At 41.6% G+C, this 22,070-nt stretch overlaps 1 long non-coding RNA gene across 2 annotated transcripts; it reads left to right on the top strand.

The window, feature by feature from the left end:
- Nucleotides 1-2,462: 2,462 nt before the first annotated feature.
- Nucleotides 2,463-18,916, top strand: LOC116599332. Of its 2 annotated transcripts, XR_004289313.1 has the most exons (3): nucleotides 2,463-6,159; nucleotides 7,153-7,338; nucleotides 16,037-18,916. It is a non-coding gene; the product is annotated as an uncharacterized LOC116599332 (long non-coding RNA). The 2 variants fall into 2 exon arrangements; XR_004289312.1 differs by lacking the exon at nucleotides 2,463-6,159 and having other exon boundaries at nucleotides 7,071-7,338.
- Nucleotides 18,917-22,070: the final 3,154 nt, after the last annotated feature.

Here is a 22,070-nt window from a genome sequence, read left to right as displayed (position 1 = left end):
AAGATTTTATTTATTCATTTGAGAGACAGAGAGATAGTGAGAGACAGCATGGGTGGGGGTTGGGGAGAGGGAAAAGCAGGCTCCCTACTGAGCAAAGAGCCACATGTAGGACTCGGTACCAGGATCCCGGGATCATGACTGAGCCACCCACATGCCTTAAATGTTACTCTTATGTGGCATTAGACTAAGCATCATTCCAAAGGTTATTTAGACATGAACTTGGCTCTCTCAAAACGTTACGACCAAAGCCACATCAGCGTACAAGTTTATTAAAAATCTTTTGCTGCCCGCAGATACTGTGCTATATACCAGAAACAAAAGTGACCACGTGACAACCCCTGTCTCTGTTCACCTTGTATTATGGGGTAGAGACCGCATAGTCTATGGATAGTGCCAACACCAGGGCCCCCTTCCTCTCCTCCAGCTAAGGGAGTAACACTGCCTAGCACAGGGCCTGACATACAGTCAAGTACTAAATAAATAATTATTGGCCAAAATGAGCTCAATGAAAAGAATGAATAAATGTTATGGTAGATTAAGTACAGAGTGCTGTGGAAATACATCAAAAGAGAAACTAGACTAGTTCGAGGGGATGAACTGTAGAAATTGTTAGTTACACTGAGACAAGAGTCAAAGAACATAATGTTGCAGAGGAAAGTCCAGGCTGGCGGTGTTAGACCTGGTTCAAGTCCTAGCAGTGCCATCAAGAGTTGGGCCATTCTAGCTATGTCATATCTTACTTCCTCCCTCTGTAAAACACTGGTGATGGCTTTGGGAGACTAAATTAGATACTATTTATCTATAAACCTCTGTCGCAAAGAAGAACATCAATAATGGCTATTGGAGGAGTAACAGAGAACAGAACTGCAGTGTTCAAGTAATGAGTCCCTAAGTCGTGAGGTTAAGAGCACAAACGTTTGAGGGATGGATGGCAATGATGAACTTCAAGTTCACGGTGGCGGCTAGGAGAGGTGTTACAGAACTTCTCAGCTTCTAAGCCTAGATAAGGTGGGGGAAGGGCAGGTGACTTACGGGATTTGTCTTCCTCTTCCAATCCATCCCAGAAGGCTTTCATATTCACATTTTAACTGTAGACCTATGTGGGCCCTGCCTGTCGCTGTTCACAGTGGGGCATATACCATTTCAGATAGTTAATAATCTGAGGATATTGTGATGTATGGAAACTCGATGCAGATTATATATGTGTTTGTGTTTATATACATATGCATAGAAATACATAATAAAAATGTAACCTTTTCCCCCATAAGTTCTTATAAAAATTAGCTTCTGTTGCTTTTATCTTAAGTGTCCACAAATATTCCTGACCCCTTCCTTCGGTTCTTCCTTCCCCGCATGTCCATTAGGAACTTTCCCACTACGTTCGTGTAGTTAGATCAGTACACACACACACACACACACACACACACACGTGCATGCATCCACACACCTGTTCTCTACTGGCTTCAGCTTTTTTTTAGGTGAGCTTTGGGAAATGCCCTGAGTTGAACTGGATTGTCAGCTCTGTTAATAGGGGAGGGTCAAGGAGGGGACGGTGTGAGCCACTGACTTTTGGGTTTTCAGTCCCTGACACGAGCTGCGACTCCAACGACATGGCAAAACCAAAAAATGTCAAACCAGAAAGTGCGGGAGACCAAAGAAAGGGGATGGCGGGGGCCGAAGATGAAGGAAGGCACCGGGCGTAAAAACATTTTAGACATAAAAATTGGGGGAGGGGAGAACTAGAGGTGGTTCTGATGATGGTGGGGGAGGGAAAGCCATTGGTGGGGCCTTTGAAATTGTGCCAGGAACCAAGAGCCAGGGGCAGTGGCAGAGGGGAAGGCCAGGTAGGACAATTAAAACGGAAATCTGGCTCCTTCCAGCGCAGCATGAAACAGGGCTACAGAATTTGCTGCAGTGGGAGGTGGGGCCAGTCTGGCACAGTCTGTGCGTTTGAAAGGAGCAGGGCGGGTTGGGGAATGCCAGTCAGCCTTTGTAGTTCTGAGCTCAGAGAGGGGGTGATGAACACTGGGCTTCAGGTCAGAAGCCTGGCCTGGGTGGCTTTTGGAGAAAATTTCCCTCTGCTCCCAAACTCTTAAAACCTCTCATCACACCACTGGCCTCCAGTCACAGCATAAACACGTGTCCTGGAGATCGCCCTCCAGCAGAGGTTTCGGCCGTGGTACCTGTTGGCTGACTGATGGGATCCTCCTCCTGTCCTCCCTAGACATCCTAACGGGGGCTGAATACAATTTTTTTTGCATATTTCCCTTTACCCTTCCCACATGCTTCCCATCTCCCAGACTCCTAGGGTTAATCCCCAGGACAACCTTGCTTTGAAAGAAAAAATGTGGTGAGCCTCCTAGAAGATTTGGATCTCAGAAGCCTCTGTCTGTCCTGCTTCAGCCAGACACCAGACAGCGGGCTCAAGGAGATGGACATTGACAGAGAAAGAAGCAGTAAGTTTTTGTTGTTTGTTTCTGAGGCATAGTTGCTCTCCAGAATTAAGGCCCCTGAAGGCATGAGGCTTTCTTTTCTTTATTTTTCGCCTTTCCTCTTCGTTTCTTTTTCTTTTCTTTCTTTCTCAGCAGAAGTAAATACTATCCCGTTCCCATCCTGGGGCTGATTCAGAAAAGCAATTGAATTAGAAAGCGTTTCTTCATTGATGTTCGTATCTGGGGTTAAAAATATCTGAAGTTGATTTGTGCGTGCCTATTCTCAACACTGTAATATTTTAAAATGTATCTGCATTTGTTAAAGTAATTTGTACTGATTGTTCTTCTCCAGAATAAATACTATCTATCTGGCTGATTGATTGTAATTATGATGAATTTGTCCCGGCACTTGCATGGATGTCTTCTTTGAGGATTTTTGTGCATCTTTGCTGCTCATCAAAGGGAAGGCTAGAAGGACTTTGGAAGGAGGGTGTGGTCGGGCTGATTCAGCTTCCTTCCTCGCCCATCCCTGACTCCTTCCCTCTGCTCCTCCCTCTCCCCATCTCCTACCCTGGCTCCTCAGATCCCTCCTGAGCCAGCTGTCAATGAAACGGCATTTACCTTTCATTTCGCATCACCTGTGTTAGACTCGGGCAGGTAGGACACCACTCCCCACAATCAAATTCATTACATTTGTAATCTCAGCATTTTTTCAGACCAAGGAGGAGGAGACCAGACTGTTACTTCCACTCCTTAAGCTTCTCTTCTCCTGGGATTATTAGCCAAGATAGTAATAACAATAGTAATACTGTATTTAGAAACTCTCAGGCACACTTGATCTCTGAGAGTCGTACAGATGTTAACTAATTAATCCGTGCAAGAGAGGTAAATATTATTAACCATGATGGAATATACCTATGTATATGCTAAGGACAGCAAAATAGTTCACTTATTTATCACGGTTCACTTGCTATAGTCACTGGTATTTTTAAAACACCCATCATAGATACAATAATTAGAGATGTGCTTTTGTTAACAAAACCACTACCCACTTCTAGCGTACCCTTGGGTACTAAGTAATTACCCACTTTGTGTGGTTATCTAGCTCACTAATTACCCACAGAAATTGGGGTCAGGTGTTAACTGCTTGAAATAAGTATCCTCCAAAGACATCGCTGAGTTGTATAGAGAAAATGATGTGTTCAGAGCAAAACTTTCATAACTCATATATTTGTATATCTTTGTAAGCGGAGCGAATACCGACCGGGGCAGATCGGCTCAGCACGTGAAAATCATGCTGAACTGTTGTGGCGATGGCAGAAGGGTTTTGGAGAGTCTGGGGACATTTCATCCTCTGTTTACCTTTCCTTTCTGAAGATGAGTGGAAGGACAGGGGTCCCATAATCTGCCCTTCATATGCACGCACACTAAGACAATTGGTGAGTCTGGTTAGGAGTGATTCATTTTGGCGGTACAGGGAGGCACCCAGTGAGTCAAAGATTTTTTTTTTTTTTTTGACAGCTCCACCCATTATGAGTATACTAGCATGTTTCTTTTTTTTCTCATCAGTCTAGTGCAAACACACTATTAGCCAAACCTGAAAGAGATTCTAACCCAGTCCCCAAGCCTGCCAACCATCTCTTTCTCCTTCCCAATAATGACAGAAAGAAAGAAAGAAAGAAAGAAAGAAAGAAAGAAAGAAAGAAAAGAAAAGAAAAGGAAAGTATTAAAGGGAATCCAGCACTATGATTTTAAGTCTCTTTTTGCCTGGATATCTTCTCCCTCCCCTCCCTCCCCCTCCCTCCCCCTCCCTCCCCCTCCCTCCCCCTTCCCTCCTCTTCCCTCCCCTCCGGTCCCCTCCTCTCCTCTCTTCTCCTTTCCCTTCTTCCTCTCTCTGTGTCTCCTCATTTGTGTTTTTCCTTCTCCTTTTCCTTGGCCTCCAGCTGTGCTTCTGCAGGTCTCCCGGTGAGAGACAAAGCATAGTGTCTGAACTGAGCACAAAGAAGCTACCTTTAAAAAACATCGACTTGGGGGAAACCTGCATCCTCAGATACCTCCCTCCCTTCCTTGCTATTTACAGAACTCAGCCTTACACTTCACACAGGCCCATTGTCTGCGTGATTCTAGCCAGGAAAATGAGGTGAAGATGGCCATATACCCACTGTGTGTATAGATAGGTAGAGACCCCAGTTATCAGGAGCTACCTGTTTTCCGGGATCATCGTGTAGCCGAGCTTTGAAAACGCACGCCAACAGACATGATGGGAGAGGCTCCCCTGTTCAAGTCAGGATGTCTTTCATTTTTATCTTGTGCCACTTTTTTTTTGTCATCGGAATGATTACTTATCATTATCAAGGGGCTTTAGGCTGATCAATGGAGTGTGTATGTATCTGATGGACATTTGAGGAGAAACCCTTCAGAAAGAAGGAAAATGTCTGCAGTGGAAGTCGAGGGTTAGTATGAGCTACAGTGACTGATGAGTTCATTTCAAAATCCACGGGCGCGTAAGTGGTAAATTAGTACATACAGCAAACAGAGTCAGCAAGCAAAGCCTCCCGTTGAAAGGAAAGAGACTTTGAGCATTGTAGTCATCTCACGCCTGAAGAGAGTGCATATTTTAAATATAGATTCGAATCCCTGCTCTTTTATCCCTCTACATGCCGATTTCAAAGAAGTATTTGGGCACTGTTGACTTTCCATCCGTGAAGAAAACCCACCAAGATGCAGGAAACGTACACATGCACTCCAACATGCTTAGGTGTTTTAGATGCTCGTGGGATGCGGAACAATTAGGCAGAGAACTGCGCTGTGGTCTCGCTTCGTCACTCCTCCCCCCCCACTTTTTCCCCTCCCTTCTAGAAAGCGTGATACCTGATCTCTGGGTCTAGCAGGCTGAGGATTTTTCTGTATTTGTATAATACAATGTCTGGCCTTCCCCCTGACCTGCTGGTGTATTTTTGGTCTCATTAGTAGTCAGAAAGATGCTTTCGTGCATCCGGGGCTGCGAGTCAGGGTGAGACATACAACGGAGAGAGGGAGTGAGCGCGAGAGGATATTAGAAGGGAGGCTTGTCTCCAAGATATGGAAGGAAGTGGGAAATGACAGGACGGCAAGCTTTGTATGGAGGGGCCTGGCAGGGCGGGGGAGCGGCGGGGAGAGCCAAGTGGATTCTCAGAAAAGGAGGGAAGCCGTGGAAGAGCGAAAGGTGATTAGAGGGGGATATTGATTCCTTATTCTGCCAGAGATTGAAGCAAGCATGCGAGGAATCTGCACCATGGTTGGCAAAAGGAGACCCTGTAACCAGACACTCAGGCTTTCCAGGAGCCCAGGGAGAGAGCCGAGAAGAAAGGGGGCAGTGTGGTCTAGGAAAATTCAACTTGTCGCTGATTTGTGCCTGATGCTTGCTGTCCGTCAGCAGCCTCCCTTACAATCTTTTTTTCTCTCTCTCCCTTTTTTTCTTGCCTTCTCCTTCTTCACTGAAGCCTAGGGGAGCCAGCAAAGATTAAATGTGCTTTCTCAAAGGCAGCCACTTCATGCTGCTATGTCGAAAGGGCCATTATTATTATTATTTTTAATAGTAAAAGAAAACGGGAGAGAGAGGCTGAGACAGAGAGAAGCAAGGTAGGCTGATGACGGACTAGCTTTTCTGGGAGGAAAAGGAAAGTGAGGGAGAAAGGAGAAACCCTGAACTGAACCGGACGATCGTGCCTGAGAAGAACCTCCAGAGGTGAGAAAAAAAAAGTTGTCTTGAAGATGGGGGGGTGGGGATGCTGAATAGACCCTGTGCAGAGGTAAAGGAGGCATAATTTAGCTGTCTTGCTGTTAGGATTCTGTTTTGCAAGAGGGTGGAGACGGGGAAGAGCCTGGAGCTTTAATGGTTTTTAGTTGCATATGGAAATATATACGAAATATTTAGCATTTTTACCAAGTGCTGGAGGCCCTTGCAATGCCTCCCTCCCAGGGGCTGCTTTGTCATTCTCTTTGACTAGCCAGCCATCTACCTTGCTTAGGCCGGAATAAAAGAAGGAAAAAAGAGGGAATGCAAGAAGGAAGGAAGGAAGGAAAGAAGGAAAGAAGGGAGGAGAGAGAGAAAGAGAGGGAAAGAAAGAAAGGGAGAGAGGAAGGAGGAGAAAGAGGAAAGAGGGAAGAAAAAATTTAAAAGAGTCATCTACCCACCCAGTTCCCCTCCCTTCCCTTTGGATTTTGGAGGCGACACAGGGAGCCCCTGGCACAGAAAAGCTCCGCTTCCAGTCAGAACGGGGGAAAAGCCACTCTCAGGTACAGAGCCGGTAGGTTCTGCGAAGATGGAGGGGAATTAGAATTCGGATTCCTCTGAAATATTGGCAAAAGGCTCCAAAGGTTCGGCGGCGGGAGTGGGGCGGGGGAGACGGATCTCCCCAGCCTGCACCCACCCCTTCCCACCTCGCCTCCCAAATGACAGCCTGGTGCTGCCTCTGCCTGATTTGGCCTTGGTTTCAGCCAAGCAGCTGATGCAGCCGAGGCCCCGTTTGCAGGACCGACTGGCAAAGTGCACGCTGCAGGAAGAAGGAAGAAATTTTTTAAAAGCAGCTCTGGGGAGGTTTCTCATTCTTTAAAAAAAAAAAAAAAGAGAAAAGATTTTTTTAAAAAAATTTTTAACCGAATATTTTCAAAATTTAATCCGTCCCAGCCCCTCCCTGCACGTCCACCAAATTGCCTTTTTTTCCCTCCCTCGTCAAAGCATAAACTACAGAGTCACAGTCTCTAGATTTGGTGTAGCGCTTCCTGCCCCCGCCTCCCCTCCCCGCCCCGTGGTCGGTCCTCTATTGAAACACCTCGCCCAGGCTAGCGCACTGCGAGCTCGCATTTCCCCCCCTTGCTCGGAATGGTGTCACGGGAGGCTGCAGCCCCGCTCCGCTTCCAAAGGGTGAGTTTAAAACGCTGTTCGTATTTATACTTCCATGGCCTCCGAACCCTCCTTCTTGGTCTTCTCCTTCCGAAAGCCTGATGTCTATGATTTTGCATGCGGCATGCTTGGCCAGAGGGAAAGAGCCGCCTCGTATTTTCCTTACCGTCAGCCGCGCTGGTCGTAAGTTCAAGCTTTGAAAGGGCATTTTATCCTGATTTTCGACCCTAGTTTTAAAAAAAAGTCAGCATCTCTCAGGCTATGCACATTATTTTTCATTTTAGTCAAACTGTTTTGCCCAAAGCTTCCAAGAGTTTTCTGTGATAGACACGCGGTGGTTGTGTTCAGGTATGTATCTATGTCCACGGATTCTGCGTATGTGTGTGTATGAATATATTCTATTTACATGGACTCTGAATTCTGTGATCTAAGGAAGCTTCGAGAGCGAGGGAGTACCCTGCCAGCCACCTGTTTGGTGCCTTTTGGTCATGAACCTGGAGCAGAAATTGCCTGTCATTCTCGTTTTGCTTTGCTTTGTCTCAAGAAGGAACAATTTGTGGCGCTCCTCTCAATCCCTGAGACCCTAACTTGTGATGTTTACCGTTTAAATCCACGGGTTAGGCTCTTGGGAGCTGCGAGTCGTGCCTTGGCATCCTGGACCTTTGGTGGAACTTTTTTCTTTAAAGCAAAAACAAAAGAAAAGAAAGTTTTCTGAAGTGATTGAGTGCACCTCTGAGGTTTGCATTGTTAGATGCGGTCAGGTGACCAGAAAGTGGCAGCTCCTGGATTTCTGTTCAAGTAGGTATACATACATTCTGTTAGAAGAGCGCGTTGGCTGCTCTGTGTGTGTGTGTGTGTCAGTACCGGTGCCCGAGGCTTGTGGAACTCCTCTCCCATGGTCTGTTTCTTGAGAGCAACACGCAGTACTATCAGAGCGTAACAAGAACAGCTCAGTACCTGGTGCTTGACCTCAGAACATATTAGCTGAAGTCCCAGCATGCCCCGTGCCTCCAACTTTTAAACTCAACAGTTAATCTTAAAATTGTGTCCAATTAAAATGGGCATGTGGACATGTTACACATTCAGTACTCACATGTATGTGTCATATATGGCTAGACAGTGAACACGCAGACACAGATGGGGGCAAGCCAGTAGTTTAGGCTAAAAGATTAATAGGCTAAAAATTCTTCTCTTGCTAGTCTACGCGGAGGATGAAATTTACGGTGTTCATAAAGATTCAATTTGTATTACTTTGCAAGATTTTAAAAAAATAAGAGGAGTGATGTAGCCTCCTTGCTGGGCATCTGTTTTAAAATGCTATACACCGCAAGTTTAAAAGCAATAGGGATTGGAAATATATTTTCTAAATACGTAAATGGAAAGAAATAACAAGGGCACACATACATATGCAATTATTGTATCTTTGGGAGTAATCAGTGCCCATTATTCTTCATTTAAAGATTGGAAAAAATTTATCAGGATTTAAATTCAATCCAGCAAAGTTATTTATAATGCCAAACTGTATGTTTAAAATAATCTTCCCTTACGGTAATTGTTTACCTAGTTTGCAGTTTTCTGAAAACGTAACTTTTCGTGACAGAATAATTTTAGTGATTCAGATCTGTCTCATAGTTGAAGAAGAGAAGCAGGAACTTACCTTTCCTTTGTTGCGAAAAATTCCAATATACAATTTTATTTAAACCGTTTTGGTATCCTTGAGCCAACATTTATCTTCTATTTTTGGAAAAGACCTAAATCAGTCCTGACTTCAAATGCTTTCTTCCTTTAAAGACTCTATATTGGCTGTAACCTCATTTTATACGTGTAGTCGAAGGTTAAGGAAACTGTTCTTTTCCTGTGCGTTTTTTTTTTTAAGTGTTTATTGCAATTTCAGTCAATGACTCCAAATCGTAGTCAAGAAACCATTTTGTATCAGAAAACTGATTCGAGAAAATGAACCATGCAACAATTGAACCATGCCTTTTGTTGAAACCTCTTGTGTAGTCGTACTATTTAAATATTACTTTCCAGCCTTTGGTAGCCTGGATATGCTTCAGAGAAGAGTTACTTGATTTTCAAGTGATCCTTTGGTTTCCGTACAATGGATTAATGATTTTTCCCCATCTTAGCGGATGTGTGTGCATAGGTATTTGGAAATTGTGGAAAGGAGTCTATTTAACTTATGGATATATGTTATCACATGATTCATATCAACTGTTTGCAAAACATTTGGTGCTTTACTAAGTCAAAATGTATCTGCCGTTAATTCTATGAAAATGTATGCCCGGGCCAATAAAAACATGCTGGATATCATTCTTCTGCGATTTTGAAGGGTAACAGGATAGTAATTTAATACAAGTGATACAGTTTGTATTCCAAGGCACTCTTTCGGTTTTTCACATGTTTTCAGGTGGATTGCTCATACCCTGAGGTTGCTACCACCACTGATCACACGGGCATTTGGGGAGTGCACAACGGCACACAGGATTTTTGTATTTCAGCGGGGGACTGCTCCAGTGTTAAGGGCAGGTTTCTCAACACCCCTTCTTCCTCACGGAGCCCATCAGCGAAGTTCAGTGAAATGAATAACATAATTGGTGGTTGGTTCAATCACTACCAGTCTAGACTAGCCCAGACGCATCAATTAGAGAGCGCTGTCTTTTAAAGGGGGAACGCAACCGAAACAAGCAGGGCATTATTGATACTGATCTTTAAAAGTGCAAATCCAGCTTGGCAGATTAAAAAAAAAAAAAAAATAAGGCGGGGAATTGGGGTGGGGGCGGTTTGCGTTGCGGGAAGAAAAGAAAAAGACGTGAACTGGAGCTTTCGGACACAGAAGGACAGGAAGCTTGAGAGAAAAGGCGTGGATAATGAGTGCAAGGCAATGCAGCACCTCCTTGGAACACACAGTTACAATTCAGTTCACAAGGCATACTGGTTCACCATATTTTTAACTAGATTCTCCCCCTCCTCCTTTCCTTTTTTTTTTTTTTTTTTTTTTTTGCCTCTGTTTCCAAAGAAGTTCCAGCTCAAACCCAATTCTGTTGGAAATTTAACAGCTCTAGGAAGCTCCACTGAGAAGAAAGCCAAGTAATACGAACCAGCCAAAACTCCTTTTGCAACATTTTTCCCCCAAAAGAAAAACACAGAAGATGTTTATTTTTGAGTCTCTAATTCTACTTAAAAAAAAAAAAAAAAAATCAACAGGACTAATGAACAGTGCTCATTTTAAATCCAGCACCTGGGAGCTAATTTTATGGGCAAGACACCTTTAGGTAAACAGTTTTCTGTCGAATACAGTAAAATGATGAAGAACGTAACAAAAGGCTTTGGTAATTTGGAAGAGGGGGGTGGTTTTTGATGGAGAAAAAACAGATGATTTAGAAAGCGTTAGGAACACATCAAGCCCCAGGGAAAGAAAATGTTTGATTGGTATTAATTAAAACACTGCTAATATATTCTAATAAAATCAAATTTAACATTCTAAACTAATCCGCTTGGTATGTCAAAGGAAAAGAAAAGTATTATCTTATTTGCATCTCTGCCATCCAAATGCATTTGCTCATTCAGCAGAATTAATTTTTATCACCAGCCTGTTTAATCTCCTCACAGATTTAGTCAAACTTATTCTTTCAAACTAAAAAGGATCGGGGTTGCGGGGGGGGGGGCGTGGAATCCATGGAAGGTGTTGGGAAGACTAGTGACTGTATTTAGTACTGGCTTTATATATTACCATGTCCTTTTCTCATTTGCTGTAGTGGGTGTGGAGGAACCCGTGAGACTGAGGGGGGGTGATGGATGGTTAATTTTCCTCTTTCTCTTCTACCTACTGGGTTATTTGGCAATTTCAGTTGCCAGATTATTTGAGTGGCATTTATTTACATGACTGATGTTGCCCTGTTGATTAATATCTCATTTATTTCTAATTTCAGAATCTATTTTATTACAAATGCCTTATGCCCAAAACAACAACAACAACAACAACAACAAAAACCGCTCTCATGCCACATACCAATCGCTTCTTCTCAATTATTTGCAACTGTGGTTCCTCTAAGAGAAAGTGGGGAGGTGAACGTGAATTTTTTTTTCCACTAAGAACTGAATTCTTTGTTTCAATTTTTCAAGCCAAAATTTCTACAGAAGAATGTATATTTTCTGAAATGGCGAGTTTCACGCCCTTTATTGTTAAACTCTCACAATGGGTAAAACTGTCCCCAAATGACATCATAGCCAAAATGTTTCTCCCTCATTAGTCTCTCATGACTATGATATCATATGTAAATATGTGCCCAACACAAAAAATGGATGGGCCAGAGATATTGAGGGCCACATTTGTGTATTTCACAAGTGTGGGGTTCTGCCCAGTCTCAAGGAGATGCAAGGCCCCAGACTACAGTCCTGACGAACTGCCTTCTTTGCTTCATTGCCTTTTTCAGTTCTTCAACATAAAAGAGCAGTCGCAGTTCGGTTTCACATGTATTGTTCTATAATCCAGGCAATAAATGCTAATTAGTAATGCTCAAGGATCCGACCATTCAGAGTAATTATCATAATTTACTTCTTCCTTGTTAAAGACATTCCTTGCTGATTAAAAAAAAAAAAAAAAAAATTAAATCACTTCCCCATTGCACTGCAGTGGAAATGCACTGGAGAGATGTCCAAGGTGTAGTAATATCGTTCCGGCCGCCTTCGAAGTCGCCGATATGTGCCTCTTAGCTTATTCCAAATGGAATGGCAACTTAATTTCTAAAAAGAGATTCATGTAAATGCATAAAGTTTTGCATGTGCACCAGGAATGTATGATTTTATTTTACAAACCCCAAGGCTCCTCCTTCCCGGCCCACCCCCTTTCTAAAACCACTTACTGAGCAGAACAAAGGAAACTGCTAACTAGAGAGGCATCATTAAGTGTGAACAGCAGTAGCATGATAAAGTATGTGATATGACAACATATTTCATTGCACAAAAGTGCAGATAATTAAATAATTCAATAGTAACCCTGACTAATTAGCAGAAAGATCTTTAAGGAGGAATCAAGAAAATGGATCCAATCCACTTGAATAATATGCCCCATTCTCCCAGGTCACAAATATATATTTGGTTATTTGATAATGGATTGATTCATACAGAAGGATGAGGACAAAAGCCTTTTCCTCAAAATGGAGCTTTGATCTGGCATCCTCTTTGGGACAAATTAATCCTGTGTTCTAGAAGAGCAGAATTTAATGTAGGGCTCTCTGTTTTCAGTCAAAGGTGTAATCCTCCGTTCGGTTGCACATTTCTCTTTTATCAGGTGTTCTAAAAATTCGTCAACCCCTTCGCTTTTCATATCATTGCCTCAGAATATATGTATGAAGCCGCCTCCACATTTTCTAATAAGGATCGTGTTTTAAGTTTGCTTCTTGCTTGACGCAAATAAGGATCCTATGCACAGAATGCATAGGACAAATAGCCATGCTGAATATTAAATATTTGGTGGAATCGCCCCCCCTCCCTTGCCTAATCTATCAAGGTAATATTCCCGGTTTCATTGTTCATTGGTCCTTTCAGGGAGAGTTTTGGCTTTTACTTGAGGGTTGTAAGCACATTAGAGGAATAATTCCCTCTGGATACTATAGAGAGGGAGCCACCTGCAAAATGTTGATGCTGTTATTGAAATCTCAAGTGGAATCAGCTTTCAAAAAATTAGATATTAGATGCATCCGATATAATTTGCAATGTGTAATTATACTAATGTGCACAGAGTTGTGTGTTGCTTTACATGTTGCCTACTTGAGATTTTTTTTTTTCCATGGGTATTTCTCATCATTTGAAATGGCTCCTGAGTAGAATGTTCTTAAAATCATCTTTCAAAAAAAAGTCCTTGCTAATTAATATAAGAACATAAGAGCTCTACGGTCTGTGCTGTCATACAAGAATGAATGAACATGTGTGACCCAGATATTGGAAAGTAATGATCTCTAAGAATGTTGTCATTGTGGACCCTTGAATTAGTTGTAAAATATTGCCTGCTCTTGATGGATTTAGTCTTCATTCAGACTTTGGACAATTGGTGAAGTAATGGAGAATATTAGAGTAGTAAATCTTATCCATAAGAAATCCATTTCCTTTACCGGGATGAGATAAAATGCCAGGGAAATGGCTTTAGGCAGAGATCATTTTAACTTAATCAAAGTAACCAAAATCGTAACAGTAATGAACAACTTATTTTCCATTTTTTCCCCCATTTTGCATGGTGCATGCTGAATCACTGAAACTCTGCTAACTTAGGTCATTTACACACTAACATCAACTTCCCTTTTGGTGTATCGACATGGTGTTCCATTGGACTGAAGACCCCCTCCCCACCAAGGAGCCGGAAAAACCCAGGCAGTGAAACAGTGAGTTGATTGGTCAGCCTGGTGCTTGGCACTTGCTATATGCCCAGTAGGTGAAGAGGCTCTTGATGCAAATTTGGAGAATCATTACCATCAGATCACAGAAGGACCCTGAGCTGGGCTACGCAAGGGTCCCAATTTACGCTTTACGCTTATACTTTGGGGAGACAAAGGATTTCAAGGGAGGCTCATGTTGAGATGATACAAGATATTACTCATTCCAATTAAGTAGGCAGAGGCCCCAAAGAAGCCTGATTTGTTAAACATTGAACTCATAATAGACAGCAAGATACGGTGGTTCATATTTTTCTACTATTTACTCTGCAAAATATATTTTAATGATGGGGCCCATGTTAAAAAAAAAGGGGCATTTTGCATGGGCTGTATCCCAAAGCAATGCATTGCTTTACCTTTCATTTGCTCATGTACACAAGGACTTTCATTATGACGCTACCCACAGGGGTCAGCACAAAATTGTGCACGGTGTCCTTCCTGACTCCAAGAACAGTATGATTTATTCACAAATGAGTCTTACCCATGTGTATCAAGAGCTCCACGCCCTACCTTCCCAATCCGTGTTCACAAAATATGGTTCTAAAACCTGTAAGATACATTTTTAATTTTTCACCCAGGATCAGGTGTCGCAGGTGTCGCTCGATCAGAACAGAAAAATACCTGTTAACCATATGTAACACTGGGCTATTGATTAGGTTTTAGAAAACAAATACACCTGCCATCCAGAGACCCATCTTCAATATATTCCAAGTGTTTAGGGCGGATCTGTGATATGGGGTAGTATATCCTTTTGGCTGTGCCTAACTCATTATGCTGCTTCATTGTGTTGGCATAATGAAGAGGCTGACAATAAAGGCTTTAGTTAAATTAAAATCCACCTGCAAAGTATATCTCATTCATAACAACTTCCGTAGAATAAAAGAAACATTAATACAGCTCTCTCCAAATATCCTTTCCTGCACAATGAGTGGGTTGGATTAGTTGGTCTCTAAATGTTTTTACAGCTTTAAGAATTTTTGAAGCTACTCTCAAATACAGAAATAGAAGAACAACTCCAAGACCCTTGAATCCGAAGTCCGTTTGTACCAACAGTTGTCTTTCAAGGTTATATTTGATTCCACCTCCAGGTGCCTTATTTACTAACGTATTTTGCCTTGCTGCTAAAACAGTAAAGGCTGAAGTTCATTTTCAGGAAGGGCAGTGACAAAAAAGAGGAACAGCTGAAGAATGAAAAAAGCTACACAGTGGGAGAAGGAAATTCTTGATCTGACTTCTAAGCCCATGTCCTTCAGCATTAATGCAGAAGAAACCCAGACAAGCACCTGCCTTTCTATTTTAAGACCATATTCTTTGGTCCTTCTGCCTTCATTTAATTTCTTACAGCATGGTTTTGTTTTACCCCATTGGGTTGACGCCTGTGAGTTCCACGTTTCCCTTTCCACTCGATTCATCTGAATCCTGTTAATATTCCCTTCAAAACTCACAATAGTCACATTAACCCACCACGCTTCCCAAATTAAATCTTAACATGCTCAAAACCTCCTGAAAATTGCCCTGCCCTATTTTCCAGAGCCACTCCGAATGTATAATCTCTCCTTGAATCAAGCAAGCCTGCTCTTCCTGGCTTCCAGGTCTCTGAATGAGCTCGCACCCTGCTTTCCTCCCTGCTCGCTCTGTCTCGGCCACGTGTGCATTTCAGAAACCTTTCTCTTCTCTCTTGCTTTCTTTCCTTCCATCCACCTGCATTCTGTCTTCCTTCTTCCCTCCCTTCCTTGTTCCATTTCTCCCTTCCTCCCTCTCTTTTGTTCTTCCTTTCCTTCTTTCTTCCACGGGGCACAATGAGTCATGCTCTGAGCCAGGCCCTAGACCTATAAAGCCAAATACAAGAAACTGACATTAATTCCTAACAACTCCAGTGACTTCACTCGCCTCTGCATTGCTAAGCCCTTCTGTCCGCACAATCATTTTATTTTGCTTTTAGTCTTCGGAGTTCTTTGAATTTGTCCCTAATGTCCTGCGTTCTTTTGTCGGTCTTCCTCCATGTCCTATTTCAGTAAGTTGTCTGTTGGATAAACCTGAAGCTTCTCTTAGGGAGCGTTTCCTCCCGGAGGGATTAGCGTGGGGCGCTCGCACACTCAAGCAGTGTTGTGGCTTGACTGCTCCTCCAGCGACGTGAACAGTGAGAGAGCGCTACATTTTTGTGGTGATGTCGCATTTCGTGTGTACTTAGAAATAGCACGGCCCCCCCGAGGATCCTCATGTTTACTTATTTCTACCAAAGAGTCAATGTGATAACTTTTCTGTGACATGTTCTGTTATTTTTTTAGTTGTGTTGACGTTCCTTTCAGCTGGTCCTCTAGCCCCCGTCCTCAGGAAGGTCTCCCCAGTGAAGGGACGTAAACGGCACTGGACACGGCTATACTGGGGGATGCTCAAGCCAGCTATGAAGTTGAAACAAAGGAAATGATCACCTGGAGACACCTCTTCTGCTAAGCATCACCCCCAAAGGATGCAGTTTCAGGCAATAGAGCTCCCAGAATACGAGGCAATCTTTTCAAGAAACAGAAAAAACTTCCCAGTGACATCTAGATTTCTAAGGAGCCAAGGACTTCCCCTTCCTCATGTGTATTCCTCTGTTTGTATTTTAATTCAGTGGGACACTTCATTTCTAAAATATCTCCCCGGTATGGATATGCTTATTAATGCACCAATTTTTAAAATAGAAAATTGCACAAATGTGTTCATGTTTTAAGGAACAAAATTAATGCTATAAGTAGGTTGATTTCTAGCCCACAGATGGTTTGATATGAAGAGTGACTTAAAGGAATATAAAGTACTTTTGAAATAACAAGGTAGTCAGAGGCAACCCAAAGGCTAAAATAACGGTGGAAACTCATAAGGCAGCTGAAAAATACCACCGTATCCCACCTGACACCAACCAATTAATTATTCTTTTAATCAAGCAAGATAGGTTCCAAAGACATGGTCATTACTTCTAAAGAGTGTAAATCCAGTTCTACAGTGATACATAAACTTTTGAAAAGATCGTAACAAATCAGGTCTATAGATGTTAAGACCACAACAAAACAAAAGATACAAAGAAAGAGCTTGGAGGAAGTCACCATTATCTGGCAAAACTAGTCTGTTTAGGGAACAGAGTTCCCAAAGGAGGAAAAGATGAATCTTAAAGAATGTTGAAGATTTAGGCGCACCTGTCTGCTCAGTTGGTAGAGCGGGTGACTCTTAATCTCAGGATTGTGAGTGTAAGCCCCACATTGGGCATGGAGCCTATTTACAAAAAAGAAGAAGAAGAAGAAGAAGAAGAAGAATATTAAAGATTCAGATAAATGGAAAGGAAAGAAAAAAATAGAATCCTTTAAATGAATGCAATATTATGAGCAAAGCCATAGAAGAAGGAATCTATGTGGTGAGTTTAGGGAATTATGACTATACATGTCTAGTTGACTTTCAGTGCCAGTGTAAATATGCATATACAGTAAGGACTTCACACCACACCTCCTCTCTCTCACCCTGAGTGTCACCTAGAATCATCATCAGATTTATTTACCATTAAAGCAAGTGACAGTGATTGGTGGTAATATGAGAACTTAGATTTTTCTGTTAACTCAATAATAGTTGGTATTTTTGGAGTTCTTACTGTATGTTAAGCATTTTACGTATGAACTCACTTAAGCCTGCAACTCAGAACAACCCTGCAAAATAGGTATTATTATCCTTGTTTAAAAGATAAGGTTTAAGGAGGTCAAGTAACTAGCCAAACTGCCATATACAGGGTTCTCATTCAGAACTGTGATTGCAAAACTCATGATCTAAAGCACTGAGTCACAATATTGTGATCAATGTTGCAGTATTACCACTTGAATATTCCTTGATCATTTTTTATGGTAAACAAATAGCTACATTATTCAGTTGTCCTGTCAGTTTTTTTCAGTTTTCTGCTCAAATCATGTTAGAATGATGGAAAGAATTTTCATGATAGAAAATTGAAAGAATTGGAAAATAGAGCTTATTGGCACTTCTGGCTTTTGTTTTGGCTTTTACTGTTTTTTTTTTTACTAGATGTTAAGTAAATTGTTCTTTTCTGCAGAAAATCTCAAATTCTTGAGAATTATCAAGGGGGGGGCACTTAAAGGTCATCTGTTGTGATGTGCTTTTCTACAGATGACAGATCAAAGTTAGAGCGACTTACAGAAGATCACACATTTGCATTTGGCAGGGCTATGTCCAGAAACCAGGCTGCCCAGTTTCCTCTCAGAGGCTCTTAAAGTATGCCACGCTGCCTAAATGAAGGATGAACTTGAGTTTGATCAAGTAAAGCATTCTCTCTGGGTGATAAGGGAGCACCGCACTTAGTAGATTACTTCAATTTTGCATCTCTTTGGCTTCCCACCTCAACATGAAAAAAAGCCAGTTATGAACTAGCATCTTTTGACGTAGCAACTGTCAATGATCCATCCCCAGAGAACATTAATGGCTCAAGTTATGTGTATAATGTCTTCAATGATATCCTTAAGTTATTTGGAATTCTTAGCTCACCTAAACAAACCAGATCTTCTAATGAGCATTTTCTTACCCAATTTCATGCACAGTATGTATTCCTAAGTGCTTCCGCATGAATATTTATACGTGACTGTTTCAATAGTCCTTATGTTTTTGAAAAATATCGATGGTTATTTGCTATTTTAATCCTCACTTATCCTTGTAACTAACTCAAGGATACTTCAGCCCTAAAAAGCTAGAATTGAGGAAATATCACTCTTCTCTACCAGCTCTTTTGCATTTAGTTGGCATTTAGTAATGATTAATAAAGTGGTCAGCTGAATAACACAGAGGTTCAGTGGGCAATTCCATCTTGAAGGGGTCAGTTAAGCTGGGTCTACTTAAGGACAAACATGTAGGTGTTTGGAAGTACCTGCATATTTGACTGTTGTAAATTTCCACGTAAAAATCTGGCATTGTCTGACATAGACCTTGTGGCTTGGGTCATCCTGTTTTCAAAATGATGATTATTGGACACATCTCGCACAGTTCTCATTAAGTGAGTTCATAAATAAGCAGGTTTGTTTGTTTGTTTGTTTGTTTTTAAAGAGTAGCCAAGCACAAGATGTGACTTTATTGACATTTTATGAGACTTTGTCATTTGTCCCTTGAATCCCCAATAAAAACAATGTTGTATCAACTGTGAACCTGTGTTGATTTCTTGGAAGAGCATGCTCTCATAATTTCTTTTCACTAGTGTATATCAAAGCTAATTCCAGAATCCATGAGGAGCAGTTGGTCTGATGTGATGGGAAAAACTTAAATTTAGAGACCATTTCTAACAATCCTATATTGCCCCTTTAAGAAGTGGCACTCACTATCCCCTACCCAGGTCAGAAAGCAAGGGGTGGTCCTTCTCTTTTCTCCTTCCAACTGTCAGAAAAATCAATTCGATTTTTCCCTTCTGTTTGCAAATACATCTGCTTCTCTTCATCTTTCATGCGACTGTTAAGTCACCCCTCATTTCTCACCTGGACTATTGAGTCATGCTTCCAGTTTTTCCCTCCACGCTGCTAAGCAGCAGCCAGGGAAATCTCTCTAAACCACAAACATGATCATATCATTCCACAGTTTCAAACTTTTCACTTGTTTCCCATTAACCTTGAAATACTGTGACACCTAAAGTCCTTCATATCCTGGATCCTGTCCCCCAACATCTCTGTCTGGACTCCTCAGGTGCCTGTCTCCCACTGCTTTTCTAGGTTCTTGCCATACCTCTTTGCCATTTTTTAATGCCCTCCTTCCCTTCTGGCCTTTCTCACATACCTAAACCATCTGCTTAGTACTCTTTCCACTGCCCTTCCACATGCCATGTCTTGGTCTTTGGGTCTCATTCTGGAAGTCACTTCACCTTGGAAATTTCTACCCTGATTCATCACTACCCCTCCCTAGGATGGGCTTCCTCACATAGGAGCTTTCCTAGCATTCTATGCTTACTTCATATTAGCATTTATCACCCAAATTATGATCATGATATCAGTCTCCCCCAGGGGAATGTGAAATTCTAGATCTGCCTTGTTGGGTAGGGGAGATACTTGCCACAGGTGACTACTGCAATTTAAATTCACTAATATTGAAGAAAATTAAAAATTTGGTTTTTCGGTTGCACTGACCATCTCTCAAGGGCTCAATAGTCATATGTGACTAGTGGTCACTCCTTTGAACAGCACACATATAGAAAACTCTATCATCGGTTAAGTTCTATTGGATAATACTGTTCTGAAAGGCAAGTATTCTGTTTTGTTTGTCATTTCATGCCCTAGATTTGAATCCTGTCTAAACTGGAATCCTGTCTAAAATGTGTCATCTGACCACAGAGAAAAAAAAATTAAGTGAGTGACTATTTTTTTTTTCAATTTTCCCAAGGATGATATATAATGAAAACTATACTATATGCATAGGAAGGAAATTAATTCATTACGTGGTAAGACGCCCAGGACAGAGAGGTTTAATTCTGGTATAAAACCCTCATGGAGAAAGTCTAAAACAGGCTGTCATAGTGTGTGTAGTGCAATGTAAGCCCTTCATAATTATCTGCCGAATGAATGAATGACACATCTGGATTCTTAGGCATTTCATTTTACTCATTTTCACTTAGATGTGTGGAGTCATGTCGAAGACACGTCTTTAGATTCCAAAGGGCCTCTTCTCTGGAGGATGTGGTGATAGACAGTTTCCTCACTTTCATCTCAAGGATAGTTGAATTGTATCAGTGCAATAGGATTACCCATTCGTTCACTTTCCTTCATTGTTTACACTAGCAACCAGTAGTAGAGAATTGAGTCACTATTCAGTGACTAAGATCAAAGTGAAAATGATCAAAGTAAATACCATTTTTGATAAGCCCTATTTCTTTTAGGAATTGGCCAAAGTGCACTAAAAATGTTGATCATTCCCTGAGCACCTATCATGTCCCAGAGGTTTTGTTAGGTCCTAACGATACAGGAAGCAACGAGATGGACACAATTTCTGTGTTCATAATGGAACAGTCATATTATTTCAGTTCCTCTCCCTGTCTTGTACCTAAAGCAGGAGTCCTCAATATTGGTTGCATATTGTAATCACCTGGGGAGTTTAAAAAATATGGACACCTGAGCCTTTCATCAAAAGTCTCTAATTTAACTGGTGTGGCATATGGCCTAGGAACTGGGATTCTCTTAAAGTTCCCCACATGATTGTAAGGTGCAGCCAAAGTTGAGAAGTGTTAATTTATGAGGACAAAATCTTGGGATGAGCTCAAAGATTAAGAACTTTGGGTATTGATGACTGATAGCCTATTCAAATCGAAAAGAGAAACTTTAAAAATCATCTAATGTAGCTACATTCTATTCGTTAGTCCTAAGAATATAAGCTAGGACTTAAGAACCACAAAGGTGTCTGGGTCAAACAGGCAGTTCATGAGTGAGAGAAGACCTGACCCTGGGTTTCTGACTCTAACACCATGCTCTTTTTGCTCCACTAAGCTGTCTCAGGGAAATAGAAAATATAATTATCTTCAAGTCAAGGGACAGCCAATGTCTACTGTGGTCATGCTTTTTTAAAGCAAGAACTGATTTTGGACCAATTTGAATCCTATGTACTCAAATTTTCTTGCCCATCAAATGTGAGCACTATAGATTTATTTTTTTAGAGTAAAACTTCTTTTTTGGGAATACACACACACACACACACACACACACACACACACACACATTTATTTATTTATATTTGTATTTATAAAGAGAGAGCTCAGGTTCCCAGGGGCCTTAACCACAGTCTTACAAATTCAAAAAAATCAATATGCGTGTGTTCAAGTCCATACTCACTAAGAAGGATATTTTGCCTTTAAACTTGAACTCCTGAACAGCAAAAATGATAGTAGGAGGAGACAATAAGAGTGCATCGTGCTCTCACCTTCTCTGTCCCCACCCACCTTGTTACAGGACACTCCATTGAGTTTAACATTTCACAGCATAGGTAAAAATCTCCAGTCTGGCCCCATGAGAAGAGCTGACTCCAAAAAATATCTATCATTAAAAAAAAAAAAAAAAAAAATTACCCCTTTTCGCAAGCACCACTCCCTATTTGGAGATGCTGTTCATAGATCACGAGAATCCAGGAACCAGAGTCCACTCTTCTCCGTCCGTACAAGACCATGTAGTGAAAAAGTGTCTTTCCTTTTTTTAAGGCATCAGAATAAAACTCATGTTCACATAGTTCCTTCGAAACATATTTCAGTGTTTGAGAGCCTACACAGTTGGGAAATTCTGTTTTATTTCGATCCCAAATCCCTCACGCTATAGTTTAATCCCATTTTCTGTT

This window comes from Mustela erminea, chromosome 9, assembly GCF_009829155.1.
Source record: "Mustela erminea isolate mMusErm1 chromosome 9, mMusErm1.Pri, whole genome shotgun sequence".
NCBI classification, from domain to species: Eukaryota; Metazoa; Chordata; class Mammalia; order Carnivora; family Mustelidae; genus Mustela; species Mustela erminea.
Note: the sequence above shows the minus strand (reverse complement) of the source record. Positions and strands in the feature narration are given on the sequence as shown.